Below are 27338 nucleotides of genomic sequence, written 5' to 3'. Positions count from 1 at the left end.
TTACTTGTACATGCGTAATGGAATGATTGTTATCGATTGTTTGTTATCTGAAAATTGGATTTTGACTATTAGTCAAGAGATCAGTCTGGAAATTACAGAGATATCAGAAATTGTAGACACATATTCAGGATATTTCAGTGGAAATAGAAGACTGGACAATTTCGACTAAAAAGTGTCTCATTTCTTTAAGAGTCAATTAATACTAATGAAAATGAAATATTATGAAACCATTATGAGTATGAATAATGAATGAACTAGTGGATCATGAAGGATCTCTTAGTCTGCTGTTATCTTGTCCCATGTCGGTAATGTATTATCAGTCAACCGCCATCTAACGACAAGACGCGCCATTGTTTATTTATGGCCTAATTGATGATCGCGATTCATGCTTGCGCCAGATACACATCGCAGCAATGTCAAGATCCAACGCTGAACAATCGAGTAAGCAACAGCTGATGAGCATCAAAATTCCATGCATATCAAATAGATTGAACTGATTACCTGAGTTTGAGTAAATCCTGTTATCGTAGATGAACACCTTTGATCACTAGATACTGGTAACTGGTTCACTCACTGTTCCGGGTAGCACAAGTGTAATGTCTGCATGAAGCGTTTTGCCAAGTCAAGGTGGAAGCTGTCAAGAGTCGAGAGTGGTGCTGAGTCGTTTTCAATAATCGAACACTGGACTGAGCAGGTAGGCGGTTAGCCGTGGTTAAAACTGCTCTGCTTTCTGGACAAGGCTACTCACTACTCAGTGCTCACTAGTATGCTACGACAATGAAGCCGGCATTCTAATTTCTACGAGGACAAGTTGCTGTGGGGAGATTCACTTCAAACTGTCAGTTTACCATATTAATAACAGCAATGCTTCCCATTAAACTAAAGCTGACAGTTTCAAGTGAATCTCTGTATACTGACGACGTTGGGCATTACCCAACTGAACACACAACACGTCAAATCGAAATACACGAGAAGGAAGCGGCGTTGCGTTGTTGCGACCGCCCGCCCGCTCCAGCTAATGACGCTTGCAATGGTCAGGCAAATGGTCATTAGCTACTTACTAGTCTAGTAGGTTTAATTGCAGTCACGACAAACGTTTCACACTTCACGAAATCTCACCTGCACTAAAAATAGAATGCGGGTCACACTTTCCAATTACTGTATTTATAGCATGCATTAGTGGTGCTGCATTACAAACAAAAGTGATGGAACAGTATTATCGAATTGTAGACATTGACACGTTAGCGCGATGATAGCTCTACGATCTGAGGGCAACTTATCAATGAAACATGTTAGTACAATAGTATTGAAACTTACCAGTGGAACACATTAACAGGACAAAGAAAACAGTTCAATCAATTTTTCAGTTCATTTGTCAACACACTCTCGCACTGTTCATTCCGTTTCTTCCTCTTTTTTATACAACCCATATGTATGAGTTTTGAGGTTCGATTAACGTTCATAAATAATCGTGCTATCTCCATAGGAGCATGAATAACACTATTACACATCGAATGAAGCAGTCAATAATGTCAATCATTTTCCTGCATATTGATTCTGTCATTAATTTTTCATCGATGGGAACGATTCACAGAACTCAAATAATAGAAAACAACTGAGGAATTTAGGAGCACCACTAGGGACAAGGCCAAAGGCGAGGATAATGGCTCGCAAAAAAGATATAGGTGAATTGAGGCCGAATTTTACATATTGAGAATGTAGAGAATTATTGATTGTTAAGGATCTCACTAACTTGAAAAAGCTTTCAACAAGGAAGCATCAGGGAGTCATCACTAGGAATTTGAAGTTCAAGGCAAGAGCTCGGCTCACAGTAATTCTCATGAAGTTCTTGATGTAGACTTATAAGAGCTCACAAGAGTAGAGCTCAATAGGAGTGCAGCTGCAAAATGAACTCTCAAGCGAAATTGATTACGGAATTTTTAAAAATCAAGCATCACTTCTTCCCAGTTCATTTCATACTACCAATATAATTTCATATCAATGGATAAAAATCACACTAATTTCAAACTATCAATTAACGTTCATTGTTCCTTCGCCATTATATTGTAACCGTCCTGCAAATTGCTCTTGAGATACCGCAAACCCCAAAGCTAAACAATCATTATTGATGTTAATCAATTGAAGCTGATAGCTATTGATGAAATGAACAGAGTTTTCCTCAGTAGCTGCGCTGTGAAAAACAACACCACGTGAACCCACCTGAGCACTATTGAGCTCATTCATATCGCCATGAAATAATATTCAGCAAGCGCGTTTACAATAGTGACATGGCATGTTCACGCTATTCATGTACATTTGTGGAGATGCAATGTGGGAAAACAAGTTGCTCTGACACGAATGAGCTAATTAGCTGTGGATAACTAATCAGTGCCTCTGATGAAGTTGAAATTGCAGGCAAGGCTGTGCATGTAACGTGATGTAGATGCTTCAATAATTACGTTGAAGGATTGAAAAAAAATTTGCAGTAGTGAGTAGTGGAATCAGTTCTCACTCAATTGTGAGATTGAAATCATTTCCTACTGATAATGAGCACGTAAATTTTCCGTTGTAGCGAGTTATGAATGAACTGTTTAACAGCTGGAAACTATGATATTTGGGTGCATAAAGGACATTTTTCGTCCTTATTATGCTGTTGGAAAAAAACGTGTGTTGGAGATTTGAATTTCTGTATGGCCATTGAAGAACTTTAAAGAATAACTCTTGAAACAGGTACCGTATAATGAAAAAATGTGTCAATAAGTTTTCTACTTGTCCTTGACTTTTTGTCCTGTTCAATATAATGATATTAGTATTCTATCAGTAAAGTTATTAAGATCCCAATAGATCTATACACTCTAAATCTAATTCGAATTTAACAGAGTGAGATGTGATTTATTTGAATTGTATGTCAGTACACATGGGCACGTCCTACAGAAGCCAAACGTTTTATGACCCGAGTGCTATTCATTTTTACGAGCAGGAGAGGATTTCCCCCTACCAGAAACGTGGCACGTGCTTCGGATCAGCAATGTAGGCCTACTTTTGTTGGAAGGTAGTAAAATCTGAAAAAAATATTTGTTGAGCTTCTTAATGGAACTAGCAAGATCAAAAGCTCAAATGAATGAGGATCTTTATAAGGAAATACTTCAGTCAACATTCTCGATAAAGGTTCATCTCGATATAGGTTCTATAAAACCTCACATTATTTAATAAACTATTGTTCGGAATGTTTGTTGTAAGCTGACTTTCTATACTAGTAGTTCGGAAAACAGTGGAACTCGCTACACTCACTAACATTACTACTCACAAACGCCCGCCTATTCAGGCACAAGCACACATACAAATTGGATTTAGAGTATGATGATGTATGCAATAGAAATTGCTGAGAAACAGAAATTCTCTACACTTTTGAGCTAGGATGCACGGTTGAAGAGATAAAAAATCTGAAACTTGAAATGTGGGACTGGGAAAAAATTATTGAATCAAAAAAATTCAAAATTTTCAACATGTGATGTATGAAATAAGACCACCTTGGAGCGCTGAAGATTAAAGGTCCTCTACTCTTTTGAGCACGGAAGCACGGTTGAAAATGTAAAAAATCTGAAAATTGGAGTGCGACTTGAAAAGTAAAATTGAATTTAAAAATTTTAAAATTTTGAACATGTGATACATGAAATAATACTTTTTTGAAGCGCTGAGAAGAATGAGCCCAATTTGAACCTGACCCGATAAAGTATTGAAAAGTATGGTTGATTTTAAGGGTAAAATTTCCGAAAGAAGGGCCGCCATCTTGAAACGGGGATGAATTAAATTTTTTTAATATATAAGTTTCTGCGCCTTGTTTCAAAGTACTTGTATACCAAATTTCATCCGAAAGGGACCATAACTGCGACTGTAACTGCGCTGCAAACAGACAAACGCCGATTGACTTGAAACATAGAGTTCGCTTCGCTCATTCAATTATTGTGATCCAGAATCAAATATTGTATAAAAAATTGGAAAATGAAGGGTAGAAGTTTGAAATAATAGTCATCATACATGTATTCTATCGCCTTCTATCCAACGCGGACTGCGTCCTCTAAATTCTTCGGGGAGGGTTCAAAAATAATTTTTGGGGTGTTGGTACTCCTATTGTATTGATAAGATTATAATTGAGAAGACACAGCGGTAAACTTTTTTTCGTCCATTCCAACTGAAACTTATATTTCAGTCCAATGTTGTAAAAATAATCAATTTCCATCTAAAAATAATTTGAAAATTTGATTTCCTATCAAAATGTATCAAAAATATATTTTCACTTTGATAATATATTATGCCCTAGTTTGTTGTGAGGAACTTCTTTAAAATATAATTTTGTAAATGAATCACTATTACATTGTTCCGTCAATCTGTTGGAATAATGGAGATACCAACAACTCTCGCAATTCTCTTCGTTTTGCATCAACTGATTACATTATTCATCAATGTCCACTTTGTTCTCGAATCAGTTGCTCAACATCAAATGAAGCATGTGAGCTATACAACCTAATAGCAGAGTTGACTATATTGGATCATCTGGATATCATATGAGATATCTGGTTCTCAATAAGAGGATTAACGCAGGCTTTCACCGTTAGCTCATCCCTAGCGAGTAAGATGAGTTTATTGGGGTTATTGGGCTGAGCCTAAGTTCACTCGCCCTTAGTGTATAACTCGAGTATATTGCTTTTGAGACAGACTTGGGGGACCAGACGTCAACGTTGAATGAATCAATGATTGGTTCAAGAAGATCACAGAACATGAAGCAGCCTAGTGCGTAGCCCATGTTCACACCGCTATAATTTGGCAACTTACTTATTCCAACTTTTCCAACACTCTTTACTTTGTGTAAAAACACTTTTATAAGAGCATAAAATATGAAGGGGCGTTATTGATTAAAGCATTCTCTATTATTTATTCTCTTCGCTACCTCAATATAGTCCGCTTTGTGAAGAACTCTAAAACTTGATTTATTTTTGACTATATGCAAACTTATCTCAATTCTGAAGAGGAATAGCACAAGGTTACCTTATTTTCCTCGCCATATCATTCCAATGATGTACTTATTGTAAGAATAAAGAATAGATTCCACTGAATGGAATATAATTATTTTCAAGTACTGTATATTACAGACGTTTTATCAATTGTTCAATTATAGACGTTTTAAATTGATAGGAGAGACAGGAACGTTGTTGACGTGTCAACACTGTTATTATCGATGTTAAACTTTGGATCTGACTTGTAAACCGAATGGAATAGATTGATGACGCCAATCACAATAGAATGAGAGTCAAGTCAATTCAAAGTTCAAGTCCAAGTCAAGTCAAGTGAAGTCGATAGAAGAGCCAGTCAATAGAGAGATACGACCAAAGATTGCTGGCGTTTGAAATGAGATTCCTTCACAAGTCCTCTGGCTGTAGCCTACTGGTGAGGATCGGTTGTGAAATGCTGCAACTTGAAAGAAGAAACGCAGCATCTTGTCTCCAAACAATAAGCAAGATAGCATCGTATGTTATACTGAAAAATTCAATAATAATGGAGTATAGAAAATTATTGAATGAATTCCAAACAATACAATACAACATAATAGCATGATGTGAATATTGGTATATTACGTCACAAGTATGGTAATCCAGATTTACCGTATAAAATATGATTGTTCATGAACTGTCATACGCATACGGTAAAGAATTTACAAATTACGTAGGAGTGAAGAAGAAGAAGAAGAAGAAGAAGAAGAAGAAGAAGAAGAAGAAGAAGATGACGCATAGAATCATTTGACAGCAAACATCCAATATATGCTTGGTTTGCATTCCAACGTTCATGATAATGTATTTCTTCTGGACCCGAGTGACAAGCAGGCAGGCTATATCGAGCTCTTCAATTCCGAGAAAAACTGTAACACCGGACCAATCTCTTTGACAATAGACTTAATTAATCCACGAACTTCAAAATTGAAATATTAAAAGTTCACTGTAGAGAATATTGCACTTGTGTTTTGCAGCTTTGTTCCATATTTTTTTATCATCAAACAAAATACATTATTATGTGATTCCTTTTCCCGACAAGTCGACATGTAGGCGGAGTTGGAAATGAGGGGAATACAGAATGATAATAATACTCATATGACTAGAATATGCATCGATGTCTTCGACGAAAAAACTGAGCTATTGTGAGTGAAAATTATATTATCCTACTCCTATTGAGGAACCTAATCAAAGGGGTTCTCTTTCACAATACAATAATTGATTCAGAACTCACTGTTTCGAAATTCTAGCTCATGATAAAATTGTCAACATCGGTACATCGGGCTATTTTACTTTCTCTTCATTATTTTAGAGAAATTCATGAAATTCGTTCAAGTGTGACTTGCCAACTCCGAAATAATTATTCTTTCATAACTTAATAGTTCTGATCGAGATAATTCATTCAATGCAGCTCAATCTATAGAATAATATATTAAAATCTATTAAATCATTTAACGAAAATAAACATTTAAAGCAAGGAAAAGTTTCACTGCCACTTTTAGAATTAGAAAAAGGTTTTACACTTTTAGAGAAGATCGCTGAGTGCGAATCTCATTTCAGTCAGCTTTTTTCAAAAACAGGTCATTCGTTTAAAAACTACTTGGACTGAGTAGGTTTATTTTTTCACAGAAAAGTAAGTAATCGAAGCCGTTCCACGAGCCAGTAAATGTTATTCTGACCCTTTTGGCTGTTTTTCCAACCTGCTGATGTATTGCAATGGATTTCTACTCAGGTTCGTCTTCTGCTGACTGATACACTTCCAGCTAACCTCGTAATATAGCTATTACGCTGGATACTGGAAATATACATCAGTAAAGGGGTGTTTTCATTAGTCAAATTCACTTGAATTCAACTTTTATATCAAACTAGCCGTCAGGCTCGCTTCGCTCGCCATATCCGTCTAGCCAGGGGGCTCCGCCCCCTGGACCCCCGACTGGATCATCCAAGAATGAGATCAGCAGGCTCGCTTCGCTCGCCTGCATTTTTCATTTGGGCATTTTTATCATATATTAGGACAATCCAGTCGGGGGTCCAGACTAAACGGCTGGCTAAACGGATATGGCGAGCGAAGCGAGCCTGACTGCTAGTAATATAATATTCCCAGGATTGAAGTAGCAGTGCTCAATCAATTTTTCCGCGATAAATGCATTTAAATCTTCAACTTGGTGCCAACCTAACAAAGTCAACTCAACTTAATGCCAACCTGACAAAATTATTAATTTAGTTGCCAGTTAACAACTGTTTCGAAGAGGTACTCTATCTAGATTATAGTTCTATAGTAACATATGATATGGAAATTTCAATTATAATTAAGAGATTGGGAGAAGAAGAATATACATGCTAAAAGACGAACTTTAAACCCTTAAAAACAACCCTTAGAGTTAAAATATTGCCAAAAGATTTCTTAGTGCGCCTCTAAAGGGCCAACTGAACATACCTACCAAATTTGAAAGTTTTTGGTCCAGTAGATTTTTAGTTATGCGAGTGAGTGAGTGAGTGCCATTTCGCTTTTATATATATAGATAAATATAATGTGCAAACTTGAAGTCAAGTTTACAAGAACATTCCCCTAGACTCTTCTTCAAGTTTTGTAGATGTTGAACGCATACGCATTTGACTTTAGGATTAAAGTTGAACCCTCAAGGTACAACCTACAAATGGGTAGGAGAGATAAAAACAGTTCTCAGTCAATGTATAAGGTATAAAATCAACCAAATAGAGAAGTATAATGCAAAAACGTAAGAGGTGAACTTGAAGAAAAATTTTTTAATTCATAATTATATACTCTGACCTTTTTTGGGCCTCTCCGGTCAACAATTGTTTTGAACCCCCCCCCTCTCAAGAGTATCAATGAGTATCTGCGTGATGACAAATATTAATGAGCAGGGTTGATTGGTAAATCGTTCAATTGAATTGATATGTACAAACTCTGAACTAATACACAATAATGGCATCAGTAATAGGTAGGCCTACTCGAAAATTAAATCATTCACTTACAATGCACAATATCAGTTGATCATAGACATATCTGTAGCACTAAATAGGAGAGCTTTCTTTTCGTTCTTATTGACACGTTAAGGGAACGTTTCAAGGAAAATGCGGGAGACATACTTTTTTCCTCCTCTGTAGCTTTGTCTTGAGAACATGTAACGTAACATATCATGAATGAGAAAAATATTCAGAAGAAGACGGAGTAGATTCAAGGATAATTGATCGTCAGAGCTTCAGAGCGTCAGAGCAAGAATAAGTTGAAATAGCTGTTATAGTATAGCACAGGATTTTTTTATTTTTCCAGAAATATGATGTATTCCATTGTAAATCTATGACTATTTTTATCGTGATTATTGATTATAATTTATGAGCCAAACAATTGATCGCATTTGAAGAAGAAATTCCTATTACATGATGTATAAAAAACTGAATGATTATCTATTTCAAGGATGGAGCTTTATTAGAATAATGTTAATTACGTCATTTCTCAGATTTTTCTAAAAAAGGAAATTCTCACGTATGCTCGTAAATCAATTAACGATGAATTTGGAGCTCACCCAAGGTACGCTGGGAGTTTTTAAATTTTTAATCATAATAAACATTTCACGACCTAACTTAAAAGGTTGGTTCTTATATTGAGGCAATTTAATGACCGTTAATTAACATTTTGTGACGGAGATCTTTGTAGAGATTCTACGGTGAGATTTTTGAACTCTCGGTAGAGGGAAGTAGCAAGCTGCAAAAATCCAAGAAGATGGGAACTTGAAAAGGTAAACGCTTCCACCGCTTCGAGGTGAACTTTTATGAGCCGCTCGAACGATCTGAACAATATCTCAGGAGCCTCCTTCTATCTAATAACTTTATAAAATGGACTTCTTCGACTTAAAGATGGAGCTGTAATGTTTCCCGATGTTTCAACAATACCAAGTAATCCACTTTCAAAGGCCTCAACCTACAAATTATTCTCCGCTTTTTACAACCAATTCAATGTAGCATAGGATTGACGATCTTTAATTGAAGAAATTATTACTTGAGGAACTTGCAACTTTGCAACAATTTCATCCTCAATTTGTAGTTCTGTTAGAGATTCTTAACAAGTTATCTTTCCTGAGTAATCGTAAGTTGTATTTAACAGCGGAAGACAGACTGTTGAGTAATAACTTAAACATTGCATCTCCAAATTTGCATTTAGAGGGATGAAAGATTGTTAGTTATTATAAAATCCTACAACCATGGAAAATAACGGAACTGATCTTTGGTAGCACTATCGTTGTAGCAAATTCCCATGTTTTGGAGCATGGAACAAGTTTTGAAAACTCTGGATAAATTAGGCCGATTAGAACAATAGTTCATTAATAAAAAAAAAAAACAAAAACATTGAAAGCATTTTTTATTTGGAGGAATTACGACTTTTAACTCCTCTCCACCACTTTATTTTTCTCAAGCTCATCACGCTTATTTCTGTAATCTTTACTATAAATACTTATAAATAATCTCACAAACGTGGATTGACATCATGAATGCTAGCAGCGGGAATCTACTTGGAAATTCCTCTTTTTGCCAGCATTAGGCAAACAAATGCTGCGGATGATTTGGCCCGTATTGTCCAAAATTCACATTCAGATCACGTCTGCGGAAATGCCAATTTGTTCATGAAAACAGCGTCTCTTGCAAAAAATATGATTTTCCGACACAATCACGAAAACGAAAGTTCGTTTTGCGTGTTTGCACAATTCATAAGTGGAATCATGGGATTGTATTATGTGGGTACATTTTCTATTCCAATGCGTGGAATAGAAAATGCACTTCCAATATTAGAATTGAATAGAATTGATTGTCACTTGAACGAATTCAAAGATCAAAATCTAATTTTCATTTTCATTTCAATCCTCCATTTTCATACACTAAACCGACAAATTAATTCTAATTTTATTCTAAAACCAACTATAGAGTTAACTATAATAAGTTGGACTATAACTATAATAAGTTTAACTATAATAAGTTACAGTTAACTATTAAATTAAACCAACTATAGGAACTAACAATAATAAGTTACTAGAAGAAACTTCAATGGGTGGAAGATTCACCTTGGAATTCTTATCTTAAAATAGGTTCTTTCCAAAATTTTCAGATTGAATAAAAATAATAGGAGAATTCACATTGATTAAATCTTCGAATCTTTTACACATTAAACAAAAGATGAATAATATTATGAATATATATTTATAACTTACTTAGTTCTGATACCTTGTGAGGGATAGGAATAGTGGGGGAGAGGGCCAGCTGCACCAAGTTAAAATAAAGGCAGTCTACCAATCTATATCTATCCATCCATCTATCTGACATCTATCTTTGCGCTCTACAATAAGAAAAAACAACCTTTATAGTATTCAATAGTGTAATAAAATTCGAAGCAACAATTTTTGCATTACAATAAACGCCAAAGGCAATTAAAGATGGGTTTTCAGTAAAGCAGCTTAAAATTTCTTATACACATCCAATTTTACTTCTGGTGAAGTATAAAATGAACAAAGTTAGTGATACTCACTCACAATATCTTAAATAAACCCAACAATACCTAATTTACCCTTTCGATTGACATCAATTTCCAGCTGACGTACAACGTTCAAGGATTTATTATTGCTGTCATACAGCATACAGAATAGCTGCCAGCCTAAGTTTTGAATGTTGAATAGTGACCCTTTCTAGAGTACTCAATATTCCGTGCAGTCAGGCTGCACAGAAGTACCGCACTGGTATATTTCTTTGAACTTACCAGTGCTAGAGACAGTGTTATTTTGCATGCTCTAAGCTATAGTGCAAAAGCATGTACTTCTCGAGTAATTAGAGGAAAATTATTTTTGTGTATTTGAATAGAAAAACAGATTGATGACTGAATCATAATCATCACAATTCAGACGTGATACTTTTATTTATAGAAGCATTATTTCAATTTTTTTTTTCATATAGAACCTGTGACTTGTGCTATTCAGTTTTGATTTATCAACCAATGGAAGCCGGATTAGTAAAATAATTGCCAAAAAACTAAAGCTACTAATTAATAAACAACGTGAAACGCGTTTTGAGCTTGTTTCGGATGAACTCACGGTCTATCCAAAACTGCTTCAATCAAACCATATATTTAATCGACATAGCTTCATTAAAACAATTCCAAACAAACCCGTATCCTATTACAAAACAATTCAAACTCGTTTTCCAAAATATATGCAATATATATAACCTTAATCGCAACTATGTTCCGTGGTCTAGGTTGAGAAAAGAATTTAAAAAAGTTAGTAGAAACCTCAAAATATAATTAAAGACTAGCAGGAACCCGTGCTTCGCAAGGATCTATTTTCAAACCTTATAATCTGAAAACTTGACGTAATGAAATTTTGAAGAATTGAAAATAGGCCTATAACCATCCTTGGTTAATAAAGAATCTAGCCTATATGCAAAATTTCAAGTTAATTAATCCAGTAGTTCAGACGTGATGATGCGTCAAACATAATAATTTTCCTATCCCGTACGTGTATAAGCCAACTCTTTATTTTATTATAGATATGGTTAACGACTGCAAGAGATAGGAGTGTGGAACAGAATAGTTGTGAAACTATGATAGCGCCAGAAGTGTCTCAAACACAAACATAGGTACTACATGAACTTTTTGAAAGTGATTTGAAAAAAAATGTTAAAACAACAGAACTGAAAGTTGTCAACCTTATCATTCTACCTCCATTTAGAGAAGCTTTTGTTTGAGCCGGATGAAATCTTCTATCTTCTATATATAAGTAGAAATGAATGTATGTTTGTGTGTTTGTTCCCTATGACTTGAAAAATACTTGAAATAACGGCATGAAACTTTGGGAATATGTTGTGTGAATATTGGGGATGGTTTCTGACCAGAAATTCTAAGAGGGTGGCTAATAATGATTATTTATTAATCCATTTTACAGACCTATGTTTTCGAAATTGTCGGCCTACCGGCTACCGAAGAACGGAAAGATGATCATGATTCAAGATCATATTGAGATAATATGATTTAGCATCTAAAGTTACCAGCTGTAATAAACACGTCACCCTATGATAAATTGTGTAGGCTACTGGTATTACAACGGTAGTTTGGAATTGAAGTGTAGTTGATTGGTACCAGCTGTAGATAATGGTTCCTTAGAAGACCTATACAAATATTTACCTCTCCCCTATCATTGAGTAACCGTAAAATGTTGGGAAAAAATTATTCACCTCATGGAAGAGAGTTGTTCATATTGCATTCATTAATTAATAACAGAATAATTTACAATTTTTTTTTTTAATTTAGCTCAATTCATCCTAAAATGGAAGATGGAAAGAATATGTAATTCTGTGTGATTAATCTTAAATCACATATTTCCTGGACCATCTATTGACAATCAACAACCATGAAAACATTCAATTCATCTTTGAAACACTGATTTATCCTATCTATTTTTTTTAATTCAACACTTTACTGTTAGATATACTACCAATAATACTACCAATTGATTGAGAAGAATAAGTTTTGGGAATAATGAATGCTGCATGACTAAGCACATAGGAAGTCCGTATTCAGATGTAAATGAAAATATCGATTGTCAGATAAATTTCATGATCCACCAAAGTAAAGTGTGACATGAGATACATTGACTTTTTAGCGGTACGATGTTCGCCAGGTGAGCTAGTTGTAAATAAAGCTTTATTATTAATAGTCAACGCTGAAAAAATACAGGCTCAATCACCAAGAATACTATAAATTCTATGACTGACCAGTAAGCCATTAATTTTGAGTAGTTCAATCAATTCCATTTGATCCACACTGGATACATTACGGACAATCAATACGTAAGAAATTTATTAGCTACAAAATAAAAAACTTTGATTGAACTGACCTCGACTACTACAATATAAATAACCATTTAGATCAAATACAAGAAATTACTCACATCTCTCATCAACTCGTACTTTTTGTCCACAAAATATAAACACAAAAATATAAGTCATATTGAATGAACTCACGGCTAGTAGTACTCAAGTTTGTCTTTTTCTGGCCGTGCTACAAATAAATGTAGGTTCATGTTTGACATCTTGTTTTTGTAATCTTGTTGTCTATTAAGAAATTTTTCAATGTATTTCGAATTTAAAAAAAGAATCATCAACAAACTCCTAACCAAAGAAAATCTCTGTGCTCTGTTCTAATCGGAATGTATGAGACTCCATATACAGCTGATAGAAGGCGCAAACCGAACTGGCCAAGCATACAATAATGGAACAAACACGTGGCAATACGCTCGCGCTTTTGATCCACGGAAAATTAAATTTGATCAGCTGATTGATAAAATAAGTTGCACAGCAGAAGAAAGAAAGGTAGGCCAAGGAACAGGTGAGTGGACCAAGTGATGGATGACCTGAGAAAGATGGGGGTAAGAGGATGGAAGGAAAGAGCCATGAACAGGGAAGAATGGAGGTGTGTTGTGAAGGAGGTCAGAGCTCACCTAGGGCTGTAGCGCCGGATAAAGAAAGAAGAAAGATTGATAAAATTATTTTGAGCTTTCCAATGATTACAACATATGTTAGAATATCATGTGCCAATTATATCAGTTTCATATGGCATTCACCCTACCATGTTCATAACCTTACTAAATAGGTTCCTTTTTCATCCTTTGAAACCCTTAGAGGCAAAATATCTCAAAATCCGTTCTCAGTGTGCGTCTAGCATGTTTGAAGAATATTTGTGCAGAGTTTTAAGTCTGTAGGCCAATTAGTTTGAGCTGTAGTGTGATTTTACATGAAAATTTTCAAAATATGCCCTTTCCTGGACCCCTCTCTGCTCCTGGTCGAATTTTTTCTGCATGGATCTGATTTTTTTTCGTAGCTGAACAAAAAAGTTCCCCATGACTTTGCTGTGCAATGAGCGGTTAAAAAGTACAAAATTTTTGGCCGCCCCCAGCTCCCTCAGGGGGGCAAATTTCTGAAAATCCTCTCTTAGTGGATGTTTTGAGGCTATCATAAACATTTGTGCAAAATGTTTGTAGGCTCAGTAGTTTAAGCTGTGGTGTGATTTCAGTCTGTCGGGGCTTAGCCTTTTATAGATATAGAGAAGAGAAGAGAAGAAGAAGATAAACCATGCTCAAAAATAAAACAATTATTTCAAGAAATCATAAATTAAAATCGGAACATATGATTTTAAATACCTTGTCTGACGAAGATGTGAGGGGCCCCAAACAATTATACAATTAAATAAACACTTTTCTTCATCAATTGTGATTTGCGTTGGATTTTCAATTTGAAAAAGACGAAACACTGATTCTTTTCACGACGATGCTGATTTGGTAATCCCATATTGATTGAGGTCTTCATATGGAGATATTCATTTGGCGTCTTCTATTGGCGTTATGACTTCTGTTATAAGTTGAAACTCGACGTGAGTGGGATGTCGAGTAATGAGACATTCTGTATTAGTGCAACATCGATCGATGTATTGGTTCGACATCAGGAATTAGTTCGACCGCTATAGAGAAAGACAAATATAGACTAATAATTTTTTTCCATCAAACTTAAAAAGGGTTTGTTCGCGGATGAACAAAATAGATGTTAATTACAATGAGATTACAATTTTATTAGAATAGCAAAATTTGTTTCCAAGAATTTCGAGAGTATTAGAGATTTAATTTTAAAAGATTAATTTCCAGAATAAATGAGTATGACAGTTTTATATATTTTTACTGAGAATTTATAATATGCTTAAACATTAAGTGCAATTATGTTTAACATTATATATATATATATATATAATATATATATATATATATTTATCCAATGGTTTTGAACAATATTTATATATCTTAAAAGTTTATGTGGAAAAGAAAGATATAATTTCAGAAAAAGGTATGGTTGCTAAAATTTCTGAACTTTGAAGAGAAATAAAATTAAATTGGAATATAAAAATATTGTTACTTATTCAGCGGATTTTGGAGAAAATAAAATTTAAACTTGAATAAAATAAACATAACTGAGCGAAACATATTAATAAAAATTTGAGTAAACTACTGACAAAAAATTACATATAAAAGAAAAACTTTGTAATTGACTACATCTGTAGCTTATTCGTCTTTTGCTCAATCATTAGAAACTGGATCTACAGAAAATGAACTAGTCGGAAGTAGAGCTGGGCTTCGAATGAATCTGAAAACTTCAACTGAAGTCGTGATGTGACAAGAAGTACGAAAACAATTTGATAATCAGTGAGTGAGAGAGAAAACTACGAGAGAAGTACTAAAAGGTATTACGGTAGAATGAGACTGAAAAATAGAGAGAAAAACTGCTTATCAAAAAACGGATTTTAACTTGCTAACATGGTTAAAGACAAAAAAGCCTTGTCCCCCTCTATCCAATGTCAAAAACTAGGAGGAGAGGCTGTTTTCGGAAACTTAGTTCAATGATAAAAAAAGATGATAAATAAATTCGACTCATGTAACAATTTGTTACAAACGTGACATTAGACAAATATTGATGAACTTGAATATTCGGTTTATATTAAAGTAAATTCGTATGGCTTTTGTTGGTGGGGAGTCCCTTGCGGGAAGGTCCCACCGCCTGAATATATAATTTAAGCCGTCAATGGGCCTTACGACTATCATACTTCAGCCGGGACCGACAGTTTAACGTGCCCATCCGATAACACGGGAGTGATCTGTTTAAAAAACTTTTGGCTCTCAGTGGGGTTTGAACCCGGGATCACTATGCTGCTACGCAAGCACTCTATCCACTAGACCACGGATCACTCCTCGGTTTATATTATTTAATATATAATGATTGACCTATCAATAAGAAATATATACTAGTGACCCCCTGGGTTGTAGAACTCGCTCAAGAACTGTTGCATTGTAATCTTTAAAACTCACAACTTTCAATCATGAAAATCATGGAAACAACTGAATTTATTTTTCTAACAAGAATAATTTGACTGTAGGTTTCATAAGGGATCCTATTTGAAATAAAATACTACTCTTCAAAAATTAGGCCCGCCGCACAGTAGACCCACGCTAATCCACGAAAAGCAACCCACGCCGTGGGATGTTTTGTAAACCATTGCTAGGCTTCTCCAGACATCTGTTTAATAAATGCAATGAATAATCCACTTGTCAGCTGATTGATTATGTATGATTCTATAGGTATGGTTAACAAAACTTCCCTCGGAGTGGGTTGCTTTTCGTGGATTAGCGTGGGTCTACTTTGCGGCGGGTCTAACTCCGTCGCTTCAACATCTTTGACCCTCATATATGAATCTCAAATTAATTTTTGAAATGAGAAGGTGGTCATGTGATACATGATTTCGATACAGAGTTCCAAGACAAAATAGATGGCGAAAACCGCCCATCGATATCTCAAAACGTATCATTTTGTTGATGTAAAAGTTGTAAATAGTGTTGAATATTATTAACCAGCTGAAATCATGAGTCAGTCTGTGTGATAGCTTCCAAATAACCTCATCTGATGTTATAAATGAATTAATAAATGGAAAAACTGTGATAATTAATTGCATGCAATGAGCTCTTCAGCTGACTAAATCACAACAATTTTTTTCTTCTGCACTTTCAATGTTATTTTTATATCCTGAGAAAGGACGAAGGAGTGAGTCAATTATTTTGTCCAACGAACTTGACCTGTAAAAAAGTTCGAATAATATGTGTTCAAAATTTGAAGATGAATGATCAATTCTTTCTCAAGTTTTTGTAGAACATACAAACAGACGGACAACGACTTTGGCCTTGAGCAAGTCAAAAGTGAGAACTCGCCAACGCTCGTTCATTATACCAGAGTCTGAAAATGGAGAGAAGGGCATATTTCAGTCACATAAGCCCTTCCGCAACGGAAGTTCACATTGATCATTCATGTATATTTTGAATATTCATTTTAGAACATAATCATCAGAAACATTCCATTCAAGACTTCCATGTTATGAATCGAGATTGATTTTGGCGCAGCTGAAGGACTGTCAGTGATCGCTTTTATCTGTGGTGTTGGCAAAGTATGCGCGATCACCATAAATAATTTATTCCACATTTCTCAGTACATTGAATCGCTCACCTTGTAGGCTTCATCCGCTTCTGCAAGTATGGAATTCTGCACATATCCTGAGCTCGAGCAACCAATAGCTGATATCATTACTCACTTCCGTTGCGTACGTTCTCCTTACTATATTCAATTTTTTTGACCTGTCATCTTTCTCTCATCTCAAGCGAGGAAAAAATTCTCTCCAATATTCCCCAGCTTTCTCTTCCCTTTCAAGACACTGCTATTTGCATTATTCGCATTCCTGACTTGATTTGCGAATTTATCCAAGTCGCAGTATCCGTCACTTCAATGTTTTCTTCTCTACAATATTCAAAAATGTTGCTAGGAAATCTCAAGTTGATGCTTTGGACATACACAGATTGCGCCTAGCGGTCAAATGGAAGTAATACATAGCTCCCTTACACACGTACACTGTTTACGTAGTGACGTCATCACTTCTAGTCACATTATTTGTCCCGCTCTCTCTGTCGAAGAAATAACGGTATTATATAATTTCCGATAATCATCTGCTTTATAACGACCATTCCTTCATTTCGACTCAGAAAGTATTCCATTGATTTATCTCGACTAGTGATGAGTCTTGAATCATGAATACATTGAAGTTCCAGATCTGACAGTATGTTGAACCGGGAATCCCCCGGTTTGTCATAGCCCCACCACCCCGTCAACTTCCCGATAATTAGCACATATTGACTCTTTCAACTGTCACCATGAGTGAGAATAAAAACAGTGGTGATGTTTGCTATGCTGAGTGACAGAGGTTCAAAGTTATTAGTATTTGAAGGTTTCAAGTTTTCAAAAAATATATCTCTATCTATCACCCACATTTTCTGTGTCATTAAAACAAATTCAGAAATGAAAAGTCAAAACATTAGAATAAATTATTGAGACAATGTGTTTGCTAGAACCAATTTGACAGAGATCATTCATTCAAGATGACTGTATCTTAATGAATAATTGTTCGTACAATCATGGTTCTAGCCCAATCTTTCAATATCAATTATTAGAATGGAATTATAGGATAGAAATATGTATCTCATTTGACTAATATGTTGTCACATATTAGAAGTGTAGTGTTTTTCTTGAAGCTTCCTTAGGATACTGGAGTGAATTTGAATTTCGCTCCTTCAGTCGGGGAGCGTAATGTCGACTGCTAGTGAGAGCGAAATGATACCACTCGTGATGACGTCACTGACGTTCACTTTGTTACGTTCAATCTGTGAGTGCCCGAACACATTCTGACCGCTGGGCGCAATCTGCAGATTCCCGTTGCTTTTTACTAGAATAAAGTTCTTTCTACCATCCACAAATACCTTAGCTTATTTATTATTCAGTCCCATTGAGGTCATTTTGCAAATTTCTCAGGCGGTTCTGAGACTTGAATTCGGGGGCTTGATGTTTTTCTCGTTATATATCTCAAATTGTCTAGAAGCGAGTACCTACCGAGTAGTATGTTTTTTGTGGATATTTTTCAATATGCAATATGATGTGTCTAGTGGATTTCCGTGGCAGAAGTATAAAGATTTGTCCAATCAAGTTTTTAAATCAAGTAAGTTAGTATATTGGGGGTCATAATGTTTCAGTAAGACTTGTTTTACTTGTTCACAAAAATTACAACAATAGATAAATGCAATAATTCATATGAAATATTATTATAAATTTACCAACTAAACTGTACAATAAATCGTGAATTCCTATCGAAAACACAATAAATTCCTAAATTAGAGTATGATTTCTTGAATAAAAGAATAACACATTTTACCTCCTGAACCAGCAAAGATCTAGAGCACGAATCTAGGAAGATACAAAGTTTAAAATGCCCTCACATGAGAAGCAAAGTCTCTAACTTCGGAAAAGTCTCTTTACAGTCTTGGAAAATCCTTTAAAACAAAACTTGGATATTTATGACGTATAATATAAACTTGGAATGTGACAATAAGTTCTACTACAGATAAACTCAAGATTGATCAGAAATGGATGAATTGTATTTTTCCTGAATAAATACAAATATATTATGTAAAAAATTCTATCATAAATTTTCCCATATTGCATCTTCTTTCTATTCCAAATATCATTAATGGTATTCTTAATGATGATTGTCAATACTGATTCCACAAGTGTGATTGATTCGAATCTTTGATTCTTGATTATTATATTACTATAGTACAAATTCGATGAATAAACAACATTAACTGTAAGTAATTTGGGTTTTCTTCAATGTTCACAACCGAATCACAACTATGTTCGAAACCGCACCATTCTTTTATGATAATTGTGTATATGGAACTTGCGTTCGAGTTTAGCGGAAAAGTACAACTAGCCACACTGAGTCTGCAGTTTGGAGATCAGGAAGTGGATCATTAGTAGCGGTATAGTAATTTAACGGCAATACGGTCGACCTTTAAACAGTGCGGAACCAGGCCTATCTGGGTCAGGCTTCAAGGTCAAATGAAAGTGGATGCTTATGTAACAACATTATTCGCAAGCCGACCACTGCAAACTGCATTCATATCGGGCACACCCACTTCATGCAATGCTACTTGTGTTCAAGTTCAATATTTTTTGTGTTTGTAACATGAGACGGAAGTGAATTGCATTTGATGAAGCATACTGCCTCATAATATCATAGAGAGACTAGAGTAAAGATTATCTTTGATGATATACTGTTTGTGATTTTGAAACATAACTTAAACAAATACATATTACATTAATACGCATACATATTATGTGTATCAAATACAAATTATTTATATGAATGATAATGATTATTCAAAATGAATAGTTCCATTATTCGATACTAGGCTGAATGCAGACAGTGATACAGTAATAATACAGTAATACAGATCCACAGTGGAAAATATTCTTGCTCTCAAGTGGCTGACATTGAAAAACAAGCTTGCAAAAAATTCCGCTTTCGGAAATAGAAGTATAATTATTCAAATATATATATATATATATATATATATATATATATATATATATATATATGCGTCATGTAATGTTAAAAGTAACATTTTCAAAAGGTGATAAACGAGAGAAAATACAAGAAGTATAATATATATTTTGTCAACAATAATTAATATAGTAGGCCTATCATGGATTTTATTCACACATCGTATTCCACGCTAATAATAACGAAATGATTCGGGAATGGAGAGTGTGGATGGGATGCTCGGCTTGCCACTCGCCTTCGCTTGGCTGGTCTGCTCTCGTCTCGTCAAGACAATAATCGGAGCGAAGGCAAGTGAAGGCAAGCGAAGGCGAGCGAAGGCAAGCGAAGGCAAGTGAAGGCAAGCGAAGGCAAGTGAAGGCAAGCGAAGGCGAGCGAAGGCGAGCGAAGGCAAGTGAAGGCGAGCGAAGGCAAGCGTAGGCAAGCGCTGACATAGTGGCCATCCACACGTCTCGTCGCTTTTTGTAAGCTCTTGGCAAGAGTGTGGCGCTGGCATCATCCATCTGCCAATGTGGAAGCAGCTGTTCGATAACATATTATTTTACTCTCGACTCGGTTTTTATTGGGCAACCGTTTGTAATCTAACTGGAAACTCTGTCAGTAGATGGCAAGAGATGCTGGGTAATACTTGCGATTCCACCTACTCTCTCTTGATTAGTCAACATCAGTTTGTAATGTGATTATTTCATAACTCTGCCAATACGTAGCAGCAATTGCTAGGTAGTTAGTTCAAATACGAGAAGAGGGTGGAAGAATCGTGTAAGGGTGGTCAATTACTTAAAAAAATCCCAATTCTTCTTGGAAACATGGAAAAACTTCACAGATAGCTGTACCATACACTTTTAAAAAGTAGGAATTACTTTGGGATCGTTGGAGAAAAAATTCTATTTCAACCTTTCAAATCATGAAAGCTCAGCTCAAGACAAATATGAGTGAAATTATGACTTAACTCCTCAGCTTTTTATGTGATTTTCCTTTCCAATTTTGTCAGGAAGTGGAGTATTACAAAGGAACTATGACCATAGAGCTATTCAGCCATTTTTCATAATGCCAGGGATGATAGCAAAAAACAATGGACAATTATCAATGAGTTAGTAGGTAGGAAGAAAACTAAGAAATCCATAAATTTTGTTAGAGGATGTGAACTTATAACGGATGAAAAGGGGGTAGCAGAGGAACTAAATAATCATTTTATAAATTTGGCAAATCTGATTCATCCACTCCCAGCTCTCCAATAGAGGCCAAGAATGTCTTCCACAGGTCCTTCAATATTAAGCGTAGTCCAAGATCACTGTTCTGGATGCCCATCAGTTCAGATGAAATGTTGCTACTTATTCGTAAATTATCCAGTAACAAATCTTCTGGTACGGACACTTTCTCACCATTTTTGATTAAGAAAATAGCACCTAAAATATTTAAAATACTTTCATATATATTTAACAAAAGTCTGAATGAGGAAAAATTTCCTTCCGAACTCAAAATGGCCAAGGTGATAGCTATTCTGAAGAAAGGGAATACAATTGATTGCAACCGTCCAATTTCTTTGCTATCTATCTTCTCTAAACTATTTGAAAAACTAGTGGAGCCTTGTCTAATAACTTTTTCCTCCACCTACTGGCTAAAGTACTTACTTTACTCCCTGAAACATAATACTAAAGTGTCACTTTTTTGCTCTCGGTAGAAAAAAACAGAAAAACTCCCTAGGGAGTAAAAGTGACTCCATTTAAATAACATGGGAAGCATCTCTTTTTTAAAAACTAGGTTAGAAGGTCTAAGCTCAGATGAGAAAGCTAAAGAGGTGTCTGTCATTGAGTCAACTGAATTCAATACCACAACCAGAAATTTGATCAACTCATGAAATATATGTTTGTATGATATTATATTCTTAATATTAGTAGACGATAAAAATTTATACGATTTTTAAAATATCTTATTCTATTCAAAATACCAGCCAACAAATATTTTTGATCTGCAATTCAAATCTGAACCGCGTGATCTGGAGTCAGCCATTTTTGGTAGACACCCAGCTGATATAATTGTTACAACTTTGCTAGATAGCGCAATCGCAGTGCCAATCAGACGGCCAGTTTTAGATTTTAGGTTATGTTGTTGGGAAACATTGTCACCAATATGTAAGTTATTAAAATGATTTTATTTGCAGTTCTAAAAAATGTAGATGGAGGAAAAATGTTGTGTACATCACGAGTGAAAAATACTTTTTCTCCCTCAGGAAAATTGTTGCCCTCAGCTTCGCCTCGGGCTTCAAACTTTTCCCTCAGGGAGAAAAAGTCGTACTTTTCACTCTAGATGTACAAATAACTATTCTCCATTCAACTGATTTTTTGTCCCTAATCAGTTTGGATTCAGAGAGGGATTGAGTGCTGAGCTAGCTCTGCGCAAGCTTCTCTCTGAAGTCCATTCCAATATCAATAATAAAGACGTTTCAAGAGTCTCTGCACTGTTTCTGGATATTCTTAAGGCTTTTGACACAATTGACCACACTATTCTATTGGAGAAGCTGGAGTTAGCTGGTGTTCGAGGTGTTGCACTGAGCTGGTTCCAGTCGAATCTCTCAGGCAGGAGTCAGTTTGTGTGTGTGAATGGAACAAGTGAAACATGTTTGTGCTGGGGTTCCACAGGGGTCGGTTTTGGGACTCATTCTATTTTCGATATTTATAAATGATCTCTATCACGGGCCTTTCAATGGAACCATAACTGCTTTTGCAGATGATACTGCCTTCAACTATGGTGCAGACTGCTTAAAAAATCTGCAGGTCCAGATGCAGTCTGATCTCAATCTGTTATCCCTGTGGTTTCCCTTTAATAAGCTGAAACTCAATGCAGACAAAACAACATACTCAAATATTTCAATTTGAATCATTCACCTTTGAGAAACCACTTAAATACCACAACATTCACTGCCTCAATCATGATAACTGTAACTGTTACAATATATTACAATCAAGTCAAGAAAAATATTTGGGTATATCTATGGAGGATGATCTTCTGAGGAGGAGCCATGTACGGATGTTGAAAATAGCCTGTACATGCTTCTTCATAGATTCTATCGTATAAGAAATTTATAATCAGAGGAACGTATACTTCTCACTTGCGCATTCCAGACTTTCATATGGCATTTCATGTTGGGGATGTACTTACATCACCCACTTGGAACCACTAATGCGTTTACAGAGATCCTTGCTTTATTTCTAGCATGAAGAACCTGTTTCTCACCCCAATCTCTTCAACACTTTGATGATTCTTAGCCTGAGATCATTATACATATATAAAGTACTTTTGCAAGGTTTTCGGGCTAGTGGAAACTTGGGGAACACATTAGATTTAGCTGAGCATGCGCCTCTTACTCGGAGGGCTGGTCAGGTTAGAGTGCCAAGACTCAATTCAACTTTTTTTAGGAAATCGTTTCTATTCTTAGAAGGAAAATTCTGTAATAGACTGCCCTCATCCATTTTGCATAGTGACTCACCACATCTTTTTAAACGTAATTTGAAGATTTTCCTGGTAAATTTGAGTGAAGAAGATGTAGAAAGTATGTATAAAATAATTGTATAATTCTTCTATAGCTTTTTAGCTTTGGATTTCTGATAAGAACTGATTGATGGTTCTCAATGTGATGAATTTCAAACATAAATATAGTGTCAAAATAGTTTATAATTCTTGAATATTTTTCTGTGTTTGGATGACATTTTTATAAATTTTCATTTAGCTGGTAGTGCAAAAATCAAGTGAATGTGTCATCTTTTATTTTTATTTTTTTTAATTGGTAATGAACTGTTATCAAAAGGATTTTTTTTGTATATACTCCCATATGCGGTCAAGCTTTAAAGCTTTGCATATGTGTAATTTAATCAGAAGGATTCATTAATATTATCTTTCACTTGTTTTTTGTGTATTGTATTATTACAAAATTGTATTATGAGTTTTTCTGATAAATAAATTATTTCATATATTCTTCATAGAAAAGATATGTCCTTGAACGTACTTTATTATTCACCTATAATATATAGTTACTTGTATTATTTGTCTTTGCTGTGACATACCTCTCCCCTCCATAAATATACTTCCTGATCTGCTTGAATGAATAGGAAGACTACACCACAATATCTACGTGGAAGCCCTTTAATCGTTAGTCCATCCCTGCACAATTTAATAACATGCATTACGATACAATAATAAGGGAAGTTGATGATGCCACAAGACTAGATTTCTGGGTAAAATGGGATGTTTTGTCGTGAAGTTACATTTACTATGCATTTAATATGCATCTAAATCTTTGAATTCACTATCTTATGCAGTAGTATTAAACTTAGTAAGAGATATGGATTTGACCATAAGCTACCTTCAAACCGGACAGAATGGGTCATAATCTGAGGACATAAACTCACACGACCGTCAGGATAATAATAATATTCAAAGTAGGTATTCGATTTGTTAGCAAGTAGAAGCAGTGAAACATATATGGTAACTATGAATGAGCACTGTCTAGGTGTCACTCTGAAACTAAAGGTTATGAATCTGGCAGTCAAGGCACTTTGGATTGCGACGCAATATTCAACCATGATCATGAATCCATCACATGGTAAAGGTAGGCAGAGAGTCACACTTCAAACTGTCAGCATTCCTTATGTATAACAACAATGCTTCCCATTCAACCAATGCTGACAGAATGAAGTGAGTCTCACTAGAGCAAGTTAGTGATGAAGCATAAATACCCATTCTCATTCCACGTCAAGTGTTGTATTAGTAGTCTACGGGATGAGAGTTGGCCCCAAGTTGTGTGTTCAAGCCTCTATTCTATTGGAATGGTTTATCTCATAGACTTGGTTCAGTTCTCAACTGTCGAATGGATGATCTTCTCGAATGTTCGTTGAATCTTATCCTGTACAATAGAGACTGATTAGTGATAACATGGAAATGTGGAAAACTTCCACGCCATCACCTTACGTAGCTTCTAAAAAGTAGCGCTTCAGTGAGAGAATATGATACACGAATTTTCTAGTGAGTAAACATTTTGTGAAAAAGCGCCAAAAGCTGTAGCACATGAAGTTTTAAAATTGCTATCACTTTTCAATAAGTTCTCAAAGGAAAAGTATTCCTGGGATGTTCCCTTATTGAGGTTTAGAGACTGCTACTCAGTTGAAAAATTCATTTCATTTGGAATAAACGGATGTATTCTCTTTGAATTAGCAGAACCTCGATAGAAAAGCTCTGCTTTCATTCTTTCTGTTCTAATCATAACGTAAAACATCATTCATCAGCTATTTCGCCTCACATTATCATCAAACTTCAAATTTCCAACACATAATTCTTTGAACCATTTATGCGGATCGAGTTTGTTAAAAAACAGAATTGACTCACCTCTTCATTCTCTTTGCAGATATAGCAGGATGACATTAAATTTGCATAGGAAAAAATTTGATGACTTATCATTCAGATGCAGCTTGCAGTGACATCAGTTCAGTATTTTGGAAGCTATCTCACAGACTGTCTGTCCTTCATTCACCGACAGAACCGACACGTGAGTGATTCTAGCGGGCTGTCTAGAGTTTCCATTCTGACTCATCTACGGAGTGAATCAAGGAATGTACAATAGATACATAGGATTAATTCTAGATAGATTGAAGTTGCGGATTTCAAAATCAGTACAATATCTGCAATATACGCTTCACGAGCGAATTCTCCAGCCCAGAGGGCTTACTATACATTTTTCTCAATTGTTTCTTAGTAAACATTAAAGTTGAGAGTATTTTGTAGTTTCAAGTTCTATAAATTAAACTTATTCCGATCGCAGTATGTAGGCCTCGAAGTGGATAGCGGGGTTTATAAAAAGTATGCGCATTATCCAAGGACCTACCACCAACCAAGGTTTAAAACTTCTATTAGCTATTCTATCGTAATTTTACATTAAAATAGGCTAGATTATAGAAATATAAATGAAAATATCGGGACACCGAGCTTTGTTCGTTATTTATTTAATGATAAACAGAACTCAATCCTTCAAAATGATTGGGGAAGGACTAACAGACACAGCCCAAAACTGTTTCTTCCCCGAATTTTGATTTATACACTATAAATATTCCAAAAAGTAGGTTATGTTTCATGTACTTGAATTCAGGTGAAATTTTCAGTCCAAATATTTGAAAACATAAAAGTTCTAATTAAGATTGTTTACATACCAAATTGAATAACAAAATAACAATCACTAATCACTTAGAACTTTAAAATAATGATGAACTTTGAATATTATGATACATACCATCTCATGTCAACAAATTAATCAGATTACTGTATTTTAATCGAGTCAATTAAAATTTCTAGATTTCTTGCGAGATACGGTAAGCTAATTGATTACACAGCTGATCCTTTTCATGTCCTTCAGCGAGTTTTCCCAGGGATAAGACCTAGTGCAATCGAATTTTGATATCATAAACCTACTATATTCCAAATTTCGTGGAAATCGTTAGAGCAGTTTTCGAGATCCGTTGAACATAAATAACCAGATAGCCAGATAACCAGATATAAAAATATAAACAGATATACAGAAATTAATAGGATAAGTGACGTCAGGAACACTGAAACACATGGAATCTATTTGGAACATGCGCGTGACCTCTACCGTCCTCTTGTACAGTGTTACTCATTTCAACCACAGAATGAATCAACTTTTTGTTTCAAGAGTCTTCACTGTTCGATAACAGAATCATATTTACCGTTGATTATTATAAATACCATGAGATACTTTTTTCATAATCATATACTGTGCTTCATCATTATTGTTATTACACTCTTCTTCATTCACAAGCATAGAAGTCAGTGAACAGGTTTAAGCATAGGAGTCAGGTTGATGATACCTGGAAAACTGCCTGCTCAACTTATTAGGTGTTATCAACTTAATCTCTCAATTTATAGAAGCTGTGCACAATCAAATACTGGGAAATCCCTTTGAAAACAATGCTTGAGAAGGTAACCAGTTTATATTCAAGCTGGTTAGTTACAGAACGACTTCACGACTTTGACGAAAATCCCATGTGGAAAAATAATGATGAATATGTGGAGGAACCAAGGAACATAACATTGAAGTATCACAAAATGTACGAATGAATGTGTGTACGAATTAAAATGTCCTGAAACCTCATGAGTTGAATATTAGTTTGCATGTAGCGTAGCTAATACTGATGAGATTTTATAAGCACTTTTCTGCAATTTAGGACCGAACTCCCGCCGAATTCAGCAATGAA

At 35.2% G+C, this 27338-nt stretch overlaps 2 protein-coding genes across 2 annotated transcripts in view; one reads left to right on the top strand and one right to left on the bottom strand.

Moving 5' to 3' along the window:
* The window catches only part of LOC111043712 (luciferin sulfotransferase), an 82759-nt gene extending 81797 nt beyond the window's left edge, over positions 1-962 (bottom strand). Inside the window, exon 1 of the mRNA XM_022328742.2 lies at positions 502-962. The gene's annotated coding sequence lies outside the window, so the exon portion shown is untranslated. The remainder of the gene's footprint in view (positions 1-501) is intronic.
* Positions 1-27338, top strand: part of LOC111043708 (cholecystokinin receptor type A-like) — a 221049-nt gene that overhangs the window by 174163 nt on the left and 19548 nt on the right. The window lies entirely within an intron of this gene.

Source organism: Nilaparvata lugens, chromosome 3 (genome assembly GCF_014356525.2).
Source record: "Nilaparvata lugens isolate BPH chromosome 3, ASM1435652v1, whole genome shotgun sequence".
NCBI lineage: Eukaryota > Metazoa > Arthropoda > Insecta > Hemiptera > Delphacidae > Nilaparvata > Nilaparvata lugens.
This window is presented reverse-complemented; position numbering and strand designations above follow the sequence as displayed.